At 45.8% G+C, this 14,648-nt stretch overlaps 1 pseudogene; it reads right to left on the bottom strand.

Annotated features, from left to right (window-relative positions):
• Positions 1–10,405: 10,405 nt before the first annotated feature.
• LOC144148041 (uncharacterized) lies at positions 10,406–11,211 on the bottom strand (annotated as a pseudogene).
• Between the last annotated feature and the right edge of the window lie 3,437 nt (positions 11,212–14,648).

Below are 14,648 nucleotides of genomic sequence, written 5' to 3'. Positions count from 1 at the left end.
AGAGTTTCTTACAGTATACACTAGAGAGGACTCTATCTGGCGCTAGCGTCTATGCGGCTCACATCAAGGTTTGTGAGCTGGCTCCTTGATGTGAGCGGCTCACATCAAGGAGCCAGCTCACATGCGGCTCCTTTTTATCATTCACGTAGAACCAGCCATAGCTGTAATATCAGGCCTTTTGTTCCTCGTAGTAACACATTCAAATTTTCCTATTTTCCACTAACCATAGAAACATGGAATAAATTACCTAGTGAAATTGTTGAAGCGCGTTCTGTGGACATGTTTGTTGCTAAAGTTGAAACATTGTATAACTCTCAATAATAAAAGTGTGTTGACCTGTCAAATATAAACATACATCGCCTTTATTAGCCCTTGTATGCTAACACCTTTGAAGAGATTTTTTAAAGTGTCATATTTTTTGCACTGTACCACTCCTGTATGAGCCTTTAATTAGGCTTACAGTATGAATAAATAAATAAAATAAATAAGGTCGTCTGTGTCGTCATGGACAGCCGTTATACATCGCGTTCGCCTTAGTTTCATCATTGGCTTGGATTGAAACGTTTTAGTGACCGCAAATTTAAACTAAGTGCCACAAAAACGCGAAGAATAGTGTGCAATTATGAAAGTGGAAAATAAAAACAGGCTGTTTTAAAACTAAGAAAAAAAGAAGTAAAGCGTATTTTTGCCGGAGCGGTCGTGCCTGCTATTCCGCAGGGCAAGGTTGTAGTTACGAACAATGTTATTATTTGGGGGGTAAATCATAGGAGAGTGTAATTTTATTAATTTTGCCAATATTTCAAAAAAAAAGTTGTTTGAAGAGTTTCGAAAGTTTTTTGAGCGTGCCTATGAAAACGTTGCATTCGTGGTGAACCGGTGCACCGCCACCGCCAGCTAGTATAACACGAAAAATGAAAACGTGGCGTTAAACAGTCGTGGACGATGACTAGATAGGACGCCTACAAGCGCCTTTATCTGCCGTACCTTGTGCTCGTCGAAGTACGTTTTGTTTCTTCTTTTCGTCGGCTACAAATTTCGCGCCGGCATATAACCCGCTCAGTCATACGTCATTCGATTGCGGCATGAGCAACGTCAGGTGCGATCACGCATTGCCTGCTGTTTCACTGAACACGGCTACCACAGAAACGGGAGGATTTCGGCTTCCTTGTAGCTCGTAAACAAATCAATGCATAGTGAAAAAAGCAAATCCCAAAAACCGCTTAAGAATGCAGTTGTCATGCCAAGCCCAAGCGAAAAAAATTGGCCGCGTATCTGCTCCTTTCGTTACAAATGTCGTCAAAAGACGATAGTCTTTATCGACTTTTGTCAAGTAAATGCCCCCATTCGCTTTCCCGCTCACCTCTCATGTTGTTCCTCTTGCGTCGCGCTCCTCCCAAGATAAAGACGCCAAAGGTTTGCTTAAATCATTTTAAATTTCCCGCGTTCCACTGCTCCAAACTGGGTGTCCCGATGCCAACGCTGCCGTACGGCGAAGACGCGCGTGAATCGAGGCGCCCTACTTAAACGTTTATAGAACCGCTTTTCTCTACTCTACGTGCGTTGCAAGCAGAGCGTGGAATCTATCTAGTGGAACCTTTCGTAACTGTTGCCGGTTGATTTCTTAAAATGTCGCCAGAAGCTATAGTGGCGCGGGCGACAGCAGGCGACGGCGGAGGGATTTTTTTTCTGCAGTTGATGGAGTATTTAATCTCGCACAAATCGAACATGTACGATTTTTTATAAAGGAACGCTGCAAATATTACTTCTGTATTACTCTGTTGTCTTATATTTGCGTAATGTCTTGTTGTTCTTCACCAATATTGAGAAGTATGAACATTACACCGGACTTAGACGGGCACATTTAGCTGTGACTATATAAGACTATTGCGCAGGCCTGGTTCTAGTTTCGCCGGGTGGCTGAATCGGGTCACAGACAGACAGACGGACAGACATACAGACAGACCAAAATTTCTGGGTTGAAGTAGCCTAAGAAAGACTATCGTCTTTAAAAGGATGTCTTCCCATGAACCGCCACGACGCCATGGCTTACGAGGCGCAGTTTCCTCTCTAGTATACTTACTATGTGTCCCTTGTCGCTGTGCCCGTCGCCTTGGCTCCTGCAGTTATTTGACTGCTTTGACCGTGATAAGCACTGCATGCCTGCCCTGCCAGACCGGGAAACAACCGCGGAGATTACCCGCCTTAGCGCGCACTGTGCGAGTTTTCTGTCGGTATTGGCTTTGGCGGGAACCTGTTCATTGCATCATCGCTCTGCCAATAGGCTGCATAACTACCGCGTGCACCACTATCCGGTTTTCTGCGCACGGCTTTTTGCACGTCATGGCCGACGGAATAACGCCACTGTGCAAACTTTCACAGACCGATATCTAAGAAATTTTGACATCGGCAGTGACGCGTTTTCGGCTATTGCTAGTTTGCTCGTAGACACAAAAAACAGTATTAAATTGCGTAGGGCGCCGCGAAAATTAAGAGCTGAACGTGGTTAAATGCAGCCAACGCTTACTAACAGTCGCTTATCTCCGCTTTTCTTTCCCGGCCCGGCAGTGCAGGCAGCGCTTATCACGGCGAAATAAGCTACGGAAGCCGAGGCTACCGGCACAGCGAAGAGGGCAACAGTCATCGCGCTGATGCGGTTCGCGCATGCATGCTCACACCCTACCGGTCTCAAACCAGGCGTTAGTTTTTTTAAATGCATAGCATTTTAGTAACTCACAATGTCGCGCGGCGTTGGCGTGCCTTGTCGTAGTCCGCATGCGCGCCTTGTCGTAGTCCGCATGCGCGTCTTGTCGTAGTCCGCATGCGCGCCTTGTCGTAGTCCGCAGCCAGGAAGAAATAACAGTTTCCGGCGCCCGGTTTCGAACCCATGACGCCGCGGGCGGAGCGCAAGGTGCCCGGCGCCCTACCGACCGAGCCACGAAACCGACACAGATTTCGATGCACCGAACGCGCCTTATATCCTTCACTCATTTCTTGTTTGTTTCGAAAGCGCCACAAGTTGTCCCGCGCCTCCAAAAGATGGCGACACGGGTCCCGCGATCAAGAGATACGACTTGCCGGCGCACCCCCTCGGAAATGCTGTGCATTTGATCGTGCCCCTCGCGAGGGGGATGTCTTTTTTCAAAAGAGTCTTGTTGAGAGGAATAAAGTAGAAAGGGAGTTGATGCTAAAGTTCCGGCTCCAATGAAGCAATGTGTGGATATCGGGGACAGGACTACTCTAGTGTAGTTCCAGATGTTTGTCTTCCTTTCCCAAACGTCTAAAACTGGCAAACAATAAAACCGTGTTCTTTGAGTGAAACGAAAGGTCATCCTCCAAACGTTGGGCAGGTGCTCTTTACTCAGGATACACAAGCTAACGAGGTTGTGGGTCGACGCACTAAAATATTCCTTTTGGGATCTGAAATAAACTTACCTTAACTTTGGTAGCAGTTATTCGTCCTGTGCACCCAGAAGTATTTTCCGCAGACCAGGGAATATGGTACAAAATCTTCCCCAGAGCGCAAGTGCCATTCGAGTCGACAACATTGCCGCTAACAATAACAACTGAAGGCCATATGAAGCCTTCGAACGCACCGCATGTTTACTAGAGGCTTTAACCATCCGAACACCGCAGTTTCCGTTGACCGTAGACCACAAAGGCATAATGTCAATCGATTCTATGGTGTTTTTGGGAAAGGGTGTGCACACTACCTGTCACCGCCTAACATACTATGCGTCAGAAGCCTCTTCATTGGGACTGCATGTCTTTGTTCACTGGAGTTGTGCTACCGAAGCGTAGAAAGCGAAGAATTCTGTGTAAGCAATTTTGCCAGGCTTTTTTTCCAAACCATAAAGGTGGTGGCAATATCCCAATAAAATCTATCAAGCTTGCGAAGCTTTGGTGGGAATGATATTTTGGCTCAGTATCTTTAAAGGAGTACTGACACGAAATTTTTATGTTACGTCTTTTTCGCTGCTATGCGTGCCTACCAGCCCACTAATCATAGAATGACAGATTAGACGGTCGAGCGCAGCGTAAACATTCATTTACGGCGTCGTTTATTCGTGCCAGTTTCGGTTTCGACAAAAAAACGCCGAGCTGCCGCCATGACAGCATGTATCACATGGCGTCACCATTCTTGCCGTATCGCTGCCTCTCTGGAAGCGCGCGCGAGCGAGCGCACGCCCGCGCCCAGACCGGCCGAGGTCTTCGCCGTCCCCACAGGCCCGGGCAGCATGACGTCAGTCCCAAAACCATGACGTGTACACACGCCCGAGCAGCGCGCGCCAACCACAGCCAGCGCGTCGGGTTCGTCACGGGAGCCCCGACGTCGGCAGTTTGGGGCACGTAGCAGATGATGTCACGTCGGCCCGCTCTGGGCTTTCTCGTGCGGGCGAAGATTAAAATAGATTTTAAATATGTTTCGCCGCACGGTTGCTGTTGAAACTTGCTGGGAGATATCTCCTGATAAAAAGGAAGCGTTTTACATAGTTATTTCATCTTTGAAATTTCGTGTCAGTACTCCTTTAATGACAATAGCTTTCTTCCACCCCTACCATGTGACTGCCTCTCCTCTCTCACTCCAACATCCAACTCTCTTCCCCTGCTGTCTCGTTCTTCCCATGTAAGCGCAACTGAGGTCTGCAAAATCAAATTGAATTTTCTCTTGTTCGCACTTACGGCAGCCGCGCCATCAGTTCGACTTTTTTTGTGCCGTTGGACTTGGGGTACCTCCAGAGCTGAACACTTGCGCGTGAGTCTTTTTTCTATATTTTGGATAAATGAATGCGTTGTGCGAGTGTTCTAGTTGCTATCGCGAAAATCAAGCCAATCAAAATCAAGCCCGTCACCTTGGCTTCTGCAATAATTTCACTGCTTTGACCTTTGTCCTTTGACCTTTCAGCTAAATTTGACCTTTGAGCTAAACAACAGTGCTATTATCGAATATCTATTTGTGTGGTGCCTCAAATATGTCCGATGTTTTCTTTTTGCTGAATACTGTGTACAAGTATGAGGTACACTACCACAGTTTGTAGTTTTGAAAGGTTTTCCGCTATACATGCTTGTAGTTGAAACTTTTGGCCGGGTTTGAAATCAAGGTACATAGAGAAACAGACAGACAGACAGACAGACAGACAGACAGACAAACAGACAGACGGAAATGAATTTTCGTGTTGGAGTAACCCAAGAAAGATTATCGTCTATAAAAAATCGTTACTATACAACCTGTGTGTACGAGCTAGTTGGTAATCCACAAAAAGACTTTCAAGGGCCGAAATATTTAAACAAAGGGCGTAAAGAAGAAGATATTTTTGCGTCCTTGACATCATACTTTTAAATAATTTGGCTCATACAAGCCTTATCGTTACTATAGTCATTGTTAATTTCGTCCTGAATTAGTAACCGTTCACTGGCCAATGTCCCTAAAGTAAGGAATTATAATATGCGGTGGTCCTGTGCATCACGGCTTCTGTTCTCGTTCGTACCTTTTACTAATGTTCCGGCGTTTCTACTGTGTGTCATAATGAATTGAGCTTTTTGGTAATTTTAAGAGGCAGTGACACATTTTCAAGGATTGGGGGAAAGTTACTAGCATTTTGTAGAAGTTTTACTCCATATGTGCAATAAATATATAGGTAGGATGAAATGTGACGAGTACGTTTTTTTTAAATACAGCCAAAATAATCTCTTGTTTATCTTTGATGAGAAGAGCCAAAATGCAATGTGGAAGGGAGAGCGAAGAACGGTGAAGGAGTGGAACTATTCTCCTACAAGCTGTCATAGCAGTAAAGGGGCAAGTGTGCGAGCGCGGAGGCGCTTGTTTCTCATAAGTTTATTGAAAACTGGTATTTAAGAAACGCGGTCTTTAAAGACAACATTTTCAGCCATGAACGCTGTGTTTGGTGACCTCAATATGCTAACGAAGAATATATGGTATGCTTTCGATTTGGGAAGCATCAACGCAAAGTATCTGCTTTAAAATTCAATATAGAAATGCCGAAATCATTTCTTCCATACTCCGGACGTGTTCGCTATGCTTCCTATACATCGGTCTTTTCAAACAATGAGTCTGCACTGTCATTTACGTCAGAAAAAAAAGGCGTAAGCTGTCCGAAATGCAGTGTCATTTGATTCTTCCACCTGCACCGAAACAGCTATAGAAGTTGGACTAGCAAGAACTTCTGAATGTTTGCAGTCCCTTTAAAAACATTCTGCAAAGCGCTGCAAAGCAAGGGACATGGCATTATCCGAAAATGGCTATAGGCTGAACGATACAAAATGCCAAATTTTTCTGGATATGCATGTGGTAGGTAAAATTGGCCAATATTTGGCAGGAAGCGCCTGAACTGAACAAAATACGATACGTTTGAATTTTAAATTGCTTACACAGAATTCTTCGCTTTCTACGCTTCGGTAGCACAACTCCAGTGAACAAAGACATGCAGTCCCAATGGAGAGGCTTCTGACGCATAGTATGTTAGGCGGTGACAGGTAGTGTGCACACCCTTTCCCAAAAACACCATAGAATCGATTGCCATTATGCCTTTGTGGTCTACGGTCAACGGAAACTGCGGTGTTCGGATGGTTAAAGCCTCTCGTAAACATGCGGTGCGTTCGAAGGCTTCATATGGCCTTGAGTTGTTATTGTTAGCGGCAATGTTGTCGACTCGAATGGCACTTGCGCTCTGGGGAAGATTTTGTACCATATTCCCTGGTCTGCGGAAAATACTTCTGGGTGCACAGGACGAATAACTGCTAACAAAGTTAAGGTAAGTTTATTTCAGATCCCAAAAGGAATATTTTAGTGCGTCGACCCACAACCTCGTTAGCTTGTGTATCCTGAGTAAAGAGCACCTGCCCAACGTTTGGAGGATGACCTTTCGTTTCACTCAAAGAACACGGTTTTATTGTTTGCCAGTTTTAGACGTTTGGGAAAGGAAGACAAACATCTGGAACTACCCTAGAGTAGTCCTGTCCCCGATATCCACACATTGCTTCATTGGAGCCGGAACTTTAGCATCAACTCCCTTTCTACTTTATTACTCTCAACAAGACTCTTTTGAAATACTTCTGGGTGCACAGGACGAATAACTGCTACCAAAGTTAAGGTAAGTTTATTTCAGATCCCAAAAGGAATATTTTAGTGCGTCGACCCACAACCTCGTTAGCTTGTGTATCCTGAGTAAAGAGCACCTGCCCAACGTTTGGAGGATGACCTTTCGTTTCACTCAAAGAACACGGTTTTATTGTTTGCCAGTTTTAGACGTTTGGGAAAGGAAGACAAACATCTGGAACTACACTAGAGTAGTCCTGTCCCCGATATCCACACATTGCTTCATTGGAGCCGGAACTTTAGCATCAACTCCCTTTCTACTTTATTCCTCTCAACAAGACTCTTTTGAAAAAAGACATCCCCCTCGCGAGGGGCACGATCAAATGCACAGCATTTCCGAGGGGGTGCGCCGGCAAGTCGTATCTCTTGATCGCGGGACCCGTGTCGCCATCTTTTGGAGGCGCGGGACAACTTGTGGCGCTTTCGAAACAAACGAGAAATGAGTGAAGGATATAAGGCGCGTTCGGTGCATCGAAATCTGTGTCGGTTTCGTGGCTCGGTCGGTAGGGCGCCGGGCACCTTGCGCTCCGCCCGCGGCGTCATGGGTTCGAAACCGGGCGCCGGAAACTGTTATTTCTTCCTGGCTGCGGACTACGACAAGGCGCGCCTGCGCACTACGACAAGGCGCGCATGCGGACTACGACAAGACGCGCATGCGGACTACGACAAGGCGCGCATGCGGACTACGACAAGGCACGCCAACGCCGCGTGACATTGTGAGTTACTAAAATGCTATGCATTTAAAAGAAAAGTTGTTCGACTGTACTCGTACTGTAGTTTATTTGTAACGCCGATGCTCCTCTCTGTTCACTGCATTAACAGAAGCTTTCGGTGTATAGTTTAGATACTTCGTGTATAAGATTTCCGCGTGTTACATTATTTTCATGTTATAATGGACGCGCTGTTTAAATGCATTTTGCAGAAGTCTGTACCTACGCGATCAGCTTAATGGCAGCATGCGTCTTTTGCGATTGTAGACTTTCCTATGCGATCAAAAGATCAACTGCTTTTTTGAGGATTTTTCTTTCAGTGTTTTCAGTCGTAGGCCACTAACAGCTATGACGGCATGCGCTTTTGTACATTGAGAAGCCGGGAAATCTTCTAAGACAGAGGGTGGTTTTAGACCAAGTCATGACCTGCTGCGGCGTGCAGACGGGCACTTTGTAACGACGACTCATCCCTAACCACACAACACCAGTACGGTTTGTTGACTGAGTGTAGCAGTAAACAGCAACTGCTTGGATACAATACCAACCAACATATAAATAATATATGAGACCTTGTTTGACCCCTAAGGAAAATGGTATTTTTATTCCGTGAAACATTTCCGCAAACATGTCACGCAATTGCGCTGCACCGGCCCACTCTGCCTACATGCGAGCATAAAGGCTCGGCTACACCACACCGGGTCAAGCCAGAAACCGGCGACACGACATTCTGCAGCGACAACAAATGGACCGCGAGCGAATACTCCCCTAATTTTCATTGTCGTCGCACGTCCGGTTTACTGTGGCCGTGCACCTATTGCGTGTCAGCGCTTCCTGGAGCGTGCAAAACGTGACGCTGCCCCCTGGAAATTACTCTCGCTGGTGAAGCACATTTTATTTTTTGTAATGACAGACCAGTAAAGTTATATCTTGAAAAATTACTATGAAAGCTAAACAATCTTTATTATATAGTGTTAGGAAAACCGTTTGTGCTCAATTTCCGAAGGTTCTGTCTTAATATCATTATAGAGCAGGACCGACTTCTCCTGCGGGCACAGGAGGGCGGAGGGAAGAGCGAGGAGGCGCACACCACCATGACCAATGCACGGGCTTGGCGAGGGCCGTCCCGCGGAACTAATCCCCTTACCGCGATGATGGCGCAAGTGCCCAGAAGGCTCCCTGCCAACACGGTAGCCACGTACAACACGGAACATACGGAGTGCTAAAACTCAATTGTCACGCTTCTCCTCTTGCGTCTTCTCCATGTGATTACGGTTGCCGTGATCCGCCACTACACTTGTGTTTGTATTGCCACAAAGAGGTAACATTTAGGAAAACCTACATTGATGCTGATGTAATTGGTACTTTTGCAGATTTATGCTTATGTTATGCATGCAGGCCCTAGCGCTGAACTCACCTTCCCAAATCAAGGACCACAACACTTCAGTGAGTTCACCTTACTTATTTCATTTTCAGTGGCGTCGGACGGTACAGTGAGGATTTCACTAAACCGACGTGCAACAACTCCACTTCCCTCGCGCCTCAAAAAAAAAAAATGCCCCGCCTGGCATTATTTCGCTCTTCTTTAACAACTATAACTCAAGGTAACCTAAAAAACGCGGAAAATAGTAAAAAACATAAAACTAACCAAAGTCATGAACATTCTAATTCAGGTAACGACCCAAAAAGTAAGCAGGAAAGAGCTGGACTTCAACCACGTACCAGTCTTTGGTATTGGGAATCTAAGGCGGAGTCTCTTCCCCACAGAGGCGTCTTTTAAGCGGACCTTTATGGTCCTCGCTGATTCCATTGTGCGCCAGTACGCCCTGCCGGAAAGCCAACTTTCTCTGACGGGAAAGGTGAATCATCATAGGTAAAGCAAACGAAAACAAAACTATGATTGATTCCTCTGCTATAGGAATCGGTAAAACGCGAAAGTGAAATTTGCAGAGAAATCTGCAGCTGAGCATAATTTGCGCTTCGGCGACTCTCTTATGGTTGTGCCTGGAGAGCGACGTCGTGCTTGCGGGTCGCTTCCGCAAAGGTGTACTGGCGGCGTTTCCGGGACGGATACGATGTGGCCGATAGCAGATCCGGTGTCCGATATCAGACACCCAGCAGTACTGCATCCGGTAAAGCGCGGCAGGTGAAGCAAAGAATTTCAAGCGTAACATTTATTATTGAACATGGAACACGGAATTAATAAAGGAATAAAGGATAGCTGCTCATGGACAGCAATGAGTACGCCCCCGCCACGTGATTGTTTTCTATCCTTCCGGAAAACAACAAAGTCTGCTAATTCTGCCAGGTCTTCATTGTCTGCGACGTGACCTGTCAACCACGTTTCTGTCAGAACGTGTATGTTGCTGTCCGATGTCGATACAAGATTTGGTGCTACCTCGCGATTTCGAAGGTAGCTGCGTATATTAATAAAGATTATAGAGAAGGAAAGGCTAGACTGGGGCGATGTAACATTGACACGTTTTGTTTTTGTTAGACACCGGGGGGATTGCTATGAAAGGTATGTTACAGACAGGGATGTTTCGTTGAAAGTGCATCATTTTTTAACAAGAAACAAAGGCTTCTACCACGGAGAGAAGAGTTGTGATTTGGTACGGGCAAATGCGAAAAAGTGTTTCCGAGCTTTGCGAATGAATTAGAAAATATCTAACAATACTGAAGTTTCCACCTTTCAGTTTTCGTCCATTCGAAGGAATTTTCTCTTTGATTTTAAAGAAGGTGAATTTGGCTATTATTGGCCTCTGATGATCATTCCTATGACGTCCAAGGCGGTGAATGCGCTCGATTTGTTTAGGGTCAAGAGTCAAGCCTAGATTGTCACGACAGTGGTTTATGACTATGTCTTGAGAATCTGAGATTTTTTCGGACGGTTTGGCGTCAGAGAGACCGTAAAAGGTGAGGTTGTTTTTTCGGGGACGATTTTCAGCGCCGTCAACCCGCGTCACCACGTTGTAGACTTGACGAGCAATGTCTGCGGTGTTACCATTATTTGTTTCGACATCCTTCCTAACAGTTACACCTTCGTAGTGAGTTTCAAGATTGGTAATACGCTTAGCTAGCTCAGCCATAGCTCTGTTAGTTGTTAGTAGTTCAGATTTAGGTCCTTGCACTTCGCCGAGCAGTGTTCACTGACCTGCAGACAACTGTTGCAAATCGAAAAGATTACGTTCAACGAGGAGGGGGTCTTGAGGCGCAGAGTTGTCAGGGCCGGGGTGGGACTCCACGTCCCCCGACAGAAGCAAGAGAGCACGAGCGACGTTTACACAATAAATGGCAAGGGCGCAACAGCACTGTGGGCTCGGTAGGTGTACCAAAAATATTCGCTAGTTTTTTTTTAGTGAAGAGGTCATGTGGTACCCCAACCTGCATTGCGAAGACGAATGGGTTAGTGGACCGTGCGATGGCACAGCCACAGAGCACACAGAGCTTGACCAGTGGTTGCTGACAATTTATAGTTGTTCTCGCTGAGCTGGTCGATGACGGCGGTGATATGGTGATTACGTTGATGATCCCGGGATCTCCCGGCGGCGTAGCAGGACTTCCGGAAGCGTTTACAGCGCGCATGGGAAAGACGGCCTCATTGCAGGTGCTGGGTCGCTCGTGGTACTCTGGAACATCCGATGAGGCAGCCAGCAGAGCAGGAACCAGAAACTCTGATGATAGGGGCGAGCACCTGCATCTTGAAGACGAGTGGGTTACTGTACCGTGCGATGGCGCCGTCAAGTAGAATTGAAAGTTGCAGTGCTGGTTTTAGGTAGTGATGAAGGGCACATGAACGACTTGCAACGCCGCAGTAGAAGGGTAGTTCGGCCCTGGTGTTCCTTTATTTATGCGACTTTGTCATTTGCCAAAATTTTTGCCGAAGCTTGGCGTGAAGACCCAGTTGTGTTCATCTTCCTATAGAGATGTAGGTATGTTTAGATGTAGGATATGTTTAGCGCATGTACTTCGGGTGGAAGTTGTTGCTATTTTTAGGGGGGTTGAGGGTGGGGGATATAGAGGTGATAGTAGGGTTGCGATACTTATTCACAAACATTTAATCTGTCTGTCTGTCTGTCTGTCTGTCTGTCTGTCTGTCTGTCTGTCTGTCTGTCTGTCTGTTTGCCTGCCTGCTTCCCTGTATCTCTGTATGTCTCTCGATGCAGCCACCCGGCCGACATTTCAATGAATTCTTCAACAACAAGTTTATATAGGCAAAACTTTCCCACACCGCAAAATCTCAAAGCACAATTCACGCTTGCAAACATTTTTCAGCTAAAAACAAACATTGGACGTTTTTAAAGCGAAACAAATACATCGGTGGTATTTGAAATGTTCATGTAATAAAAAGCATATGGCTGTCTACTTGGTATATCGATAAAAGTATGCTTTAAAAACAATGTTTTGACCCCAAAAATGCAAAACACCGATGGCTCCGCAACCTGACCTTTGTGGTGACACTCCCAGAAGTACAACAAAAACCCAATTTTCGAACACATGGAGCTCGAGCAGTGAACCGCCAAGAATAGAGTTGACGTGAGGACACCTACCGTATTTATCATAGGAGGAGCGATAGGACCGGGAAAGAGTACTAGGCAGAGCGGCAGAAGACTGCACTAGACTCCGTCGTTAATCGACCAGATTTAGGGGAAATCCCCAAGGGGGAATAAGTTGCTATGAAAAAAAGTTTGACATCCACCTGAGTTTAGCTACTGCAAAGGAAAGCAATACAGCTTTCCGACGTTTGCAGACAAATGAGCAAATACACGGCCAACGTTTTTGGCGTCATCACGCATGCCGTTGTACGTCAATACATCCTGCAGAAAAGATAACTTGCTTTTACGATGATTATAAGAGCTCGTGGGTGAAGTGAACGAGCGAAGCGCTTCCCGTGGCCGGAATCGAACCTGGATCCATCTCGTTATGAAGCCGGCGTCGATTGTAGTGATCCATTTCGACATGGTCGAAGCGAACGCAAAGCATCTGGTACCGATTGGTGCCGTACGCCCCAAACCTAAATGCTAGGCCTACGGAGTGCACCCCTGAGAGACAGAGTGGGTATTCTAGAAAAGTGGTGCGTAGCTGCAGAGGAGCACATACCCGCAGTGTGGGATTCGCCAATCAAAGAATCTATCACCAGGAAGGAAGCTTTGCGTTCAACCTTCGTCGTCGTTAGTTGGAGCGGTGTGTGATTTTTGCATATGTAGTGAATATGGCCACGTTTTATAGTGATGTTCTAGTAAAAGGTGTGCTCCAATAACTATAAATACAACAGTGGAACGCTGAATGAGACACTTAATTGAATCTCACAGCTGGAGTGTATTGTAGAGCACGCCGGTACTGTGAGATCTTTGTACGCTTCTGCAATACAAATCTAAAGTAAAAACGTTCCCATGTAACGTTCCAACTCGCAGATTAAGCCCCCCCTTCACATTGTGCGAGGAATAGTAGTTTTATTTGGAGCAAACAAGCTCCTAGTATTCTGTTTTTTACTTGAGGCGTTGCCTAAGAATGCAAACCGCTCCAAGACAGTACACATCGGGAACATACAAAAGGCGTTTGAAGGAGAGTTTATTTTTTGTACTACTGAATTCATCACAATTTTTACACAGAGGTACTTGTTTAAATTAGGTGAGGTTTTATTCCAATCTGTATGGTTTGTTGGTGACAGCAGTTCATACCCATACTACCAAATTTTCTGTTTAGAATTGCGAAAATAAGCCTGGTGGTTTCCCTTGTTTTTGCGTCTGCTGTCCTCGGCCAGCTATAAGATGTGGGATGCTTAAAGTTATCACTATACCTTCTTCATCTTACGCTTTCTACCCTCAGAATTAGATTAATATTTATTTACTTGTGCACCATGGCATCCTTCGCCCCGTCTTTGTCGGCACAGAGGGCGTCATCCTTCTTAAGTCGAAGAAGGGCAGAGGGAGTGAAAAGTAACATATGCTCATAAGGATACGCAGCCCACGCGCTGGGAATTTTTTTAATGCCAAAAAGAAAAGAACGCCGTGCGGTGAGAGTTCAACCGAAGTACATACCCCGGCTAGTTCAGACTATTCCACAGCCCTACACACGGTGGTCTCCATAGCATAAGCTGAACCGTCGACTGCTAAAACTCCAACCTTTCATTTGTGAGCGAGTAATGCGCGTGATCAAAATGTTTTGGCCCCAGTCAAGCTAGACCAGAAGATCGGAATAAAGAACCTAGCTAATGCACACGACGATTACACGTGTTCTTCTGCGTGTGTAATCGAATTGTGGGGTGAAGATTCCACCTCAAGGTCATCTTCACGAGCTAAGCGTATTGATATTCAATACATGAAGGACATCCAATGAATGCTTTGATTATGGTGGCAGAAGTGCAAAATCCCTTTACGGAGACTTGATCTATAGCACCGTGCATATATAGCAAAATAAAAGAGTTGAGATCAAATGTTTCTATCAAAAGAAGACCTCTATACGGTACGCTGCACATCTTTCCCAAATATGTCACCGATTTTCAAAATTGCGCGCCCTCACATGCCTCGTGTGGTGTTCTTATATGTGTGAATGCAATTGGAATAAAAAATTCTCTGTCCACGTGTCTTGCAAATATCTTCGGCGTCTGTTAGTATCACAAACAATGCTGGCTGCGGCTGAACCAGGAAAAGAGAATGGCACAAAGAAGGCTGCATAAAACTGTCCAGAACGGAGTGGATCATGTTATCCACGATGGCCCAGCGAGATGGAATAGAGTACTTGAACTTAAGTATTGCTTGAAACTTTCTCAAGCAACTGTGTTTGAGTGGCACGTGCAAGGGCTTCAGAAAAAGCGGGTGCTTTTG

Source organism: Haemaphysalis longicornis, unplaced genomic scaffold, assembly GCF_048455015.1.
Source record: "Haemaphysalis longicornis isolate Haplotype H1 unplaced genomic scaffold, Haemaphysalis longicornis Haplotype H1 scaffold_74, whole genome shotgun sequence".
In the NCBI taxonomy this organism is placed as follows: domain Eukaryota; kingdom Metazoa; phylum Arthropoda; class Arachnida; order Ixodida; family Ixodidae; genus Haemaphysalis; species Haemaphysalis longicornis.
This window is presented reverse-complemented; position numbering and strand designations above follow the sequence as displayed.